At 49.5% G+C, this 2,488-nt stretch overlaps 1 protein-coding gene and 1 long non-coding RNA gene across 3 annotated transcripts in view; both read left to right on the top strand.

Moving 5' to 3' along the window:
• KCNIP1 (potassium voltage-gated channel interacting protein 1) overlaps window positions 1-2,488 on the top strand; it is a 331,932-nt gene that overhangs the window by 45,346 nt on the left and 284,098 nt on the right. The window lies entirely within an intron of this gene.
• Window positions 9-2,488, top strand: part of LOC103347961 (uncharacterized) — a 31,423-nt gene continuing 28,943 nt past the window's right edge. The window contains exons 1-3 of one of the 2 annotated variants that reach the window (XR_011389897.1): window positions 9-234; window positions 343-378; window positions 974-1,084. This is a non-coding gene — a long non-coding RNA (uncharacterized lncRNA). The remainder of the gene's footprint in view (window positions 235-342; window positions 379-973; window positions 1,085-2,488) is intronic. The other variant, XR_011389896.1, reaches the window with a different exon arrangement.

Here is a 2,488-nt window from a genome sequence, read left to right on the forward strand (position 1 = left end):
CTCAGTTATCCAGCCAGTGCAGGCTACAGAAGGAGAGGGACAGGGGAAAGGGGAGAGACTGTGGATGACTGAGCATCTGATATGTAAATGCTTTGCCAATAGCAAGCCTTACTTAGCCTCACAGCCCTATTGGTGAGGGCTTGTCACATGGTCCCACCTAGCTACAAGGGGGACTGGGAAATGTAGTCCATGAACTTGGCAGCTAATTCTCAGCAGGAATCCATACTCTGGGAGGTAAAGAGAGTGCACATCCACCCTGTTAGCCAGCTGGCCACAGCAGCCACAGTGTCATTCATTCATTTATTCCTTAGTCATATTATTCATTTTTCCATTTATTTTCAGAAGAGAAATTTGGTGATCAGAAAAGTCAAGTGACCAGTAAGTTATATTTCAGTAAATATGTGTTAAGGGTCAGTTGGATGAGATGCTTCTTCATGTAGGGCCAGTTCTACCAAGGAACTCTATACTCTGCTATTTGTGTGTGCTGGGCGGGAAGATGATGGATAAGATTTATGTACATGACTGCCTGCTCTCTCCACACCCCGCACCGGGGATTTTATCTGACACTCAGAGTCTCCTCTCCTCTGCCCCTGCACCTCTGGAGAAGGAGTAGAGAGAGTTAGACAGGAGAGGTGGGTGGCACAGAAGAAACACCCATCAGAGAGCTGGAAAGAGCAGGCAGCAGAAAGAGAAAGAAAGTCCTAGTGGGCCGGATGTCCTAGAAAATTCTCCCCAGTGTGACATGGGAGGGGTTTTGGAACAGCTTCAGTGAGGAAAACGTCAGAAGCCGAGGGAAAAGTAAATGAAATGTATCTGTGAGTTATATATGTGTGGAAATGGCGATTTTCTAATTTGTTTAAGTTCCTTTTGTCTGCCTGGTTATATATTATATGTCTTTTTAAAGATTTATTTATTTATCTGAAAGTATATGGAAGGCAGAGAGAGAGAGAGAGACGTATGTTCCATCCACTAGGTTGTCATTGTGTAATATCAGCGGAGCGTGCTGACACAGCTAAGGCAAGGGTGGCTCAGTGACGTATCTTCTGGGATCATCATCATCATATACGTGGTCCGTCTTTGACAGGCAAGTCGTCACGCTGCGCGCGACTGTATGTTAAATGTGAACGTGTCTGACGGCTGGGAAGACAGTTACCGGGTGAATGGTGCGCCTTACACGGCCTGGTTCCTGGTAATTAAAGCAATACAGTGTGCGGCGAGTCTGCCGTGTAGAGCAGGGGAGGGAAGGTTCCCCGAAGTCCTGCAGTGGAGAAAGGAAAGCTCACCCTGGCAGCCCAGTGCTTCACAAATGAGAGGTGACTGTGAATATTTTTCGAGACGTGTTAACATCGCAGGGAACCGCACGGCTGTCAAACGCGCTTGAGAAAGCGCGGCCCTGCAGACGTGCGGCTCACAGAGCACAGGTCACATTCCACTTTGCTCTGATTCCTGAGGGTGGGGCAACCTCCCAGCCATCACCCCTAGGACCAGCGCCCCCTCTGGGAATGTGTCACGCTCCTGCTTGGGTGCCCAACACGTCAGAGCGGATATAAAGTGCAAATGGAGTCCTCGCGCGTAACACCTCCCGCCCCCAGTAGGGGGTGGTAAGGGCGACTTCACCAGTGACATCTTAATTAGGGAGGTGGCTCTGAGAACGAGTGGGCTTTGGTGAGTCACAGCTTGCTCCGCTGTATGACTTCAGCCAAGTTGCTTAATTTCCCTGAGCCGCAGTTTTCCCATCTATAAAATGGGAGAAGAATCGCTTCTAATTTCTGGGGCAGAGGAAGGGAAAGAATTCGGGTAGAGCACTCAGAAAAATTCAGGAGATAAAAACTCGAGTGTTGGCGGTGTTTGTTGGCTGGTTGTGCTCAAATCCTCCTAAAGTTGCCCTTGGGGTCTCGATGTGTTGGTGAACTCTCCTGAGCAACCCAACAAGGCAGCGTCACTTCTCCCAGCTTTGCTCTCAGCTCAGGGACAGAGTGCGCAGGAGTAAGCTCCCAGAGGCAGGATTGTGTCTCTGTTACATGCACAGACTGCAGACTCAGCCTGGGTTCCCATCCCACCTCTGCCACCACGGTGGCCATGTAGGGTTTGGGTGGATTCTAGGCCAAGAGATGGGGTGGGTTGGCACCCAGCCCAAGGCCCCCGTCACAAATCCTTGATCCTTGCAGCCTCCACAAGGAACAGGTGTCTTATGCCAGTTCTACAAGGATTCACACAGGCCAGCTGTGGCCCTGTCTGCCGCTTAGATCTACGGATTTGGTTAAGTTGCATGCTCTCACACATTCACCTGCGAATGGGGAAAATAACCTGTTCCTTATCGGGATTGTTGTGAGGGTCCAAGGGCTTTATCCTTAGAAGTGCTCAGATCAGTGTCTGAAACATGGTAAATTCTCAAAGCCCCAGCGTTAGTATCCAAAAGATTAACCGGCAGCATTTGATCCGTATTTGCATAGGCCAGTTTTGCTGATGGTCTAATTTTAATCCACAG

This window comes from Oryctolagus cuniculus, chromosome 6, assembly GCF_964237555.1.
Source record: "Oryctolagus cuniculus chromosome 6, mOryCun1.1, whole genome shotgun sequence".
NCBI lineage: Eukaryota > Metazoa > Chordata > Mammalia > Lagomorpha > Leporidae > Oryctolagus > Oryctolagus cuniculus.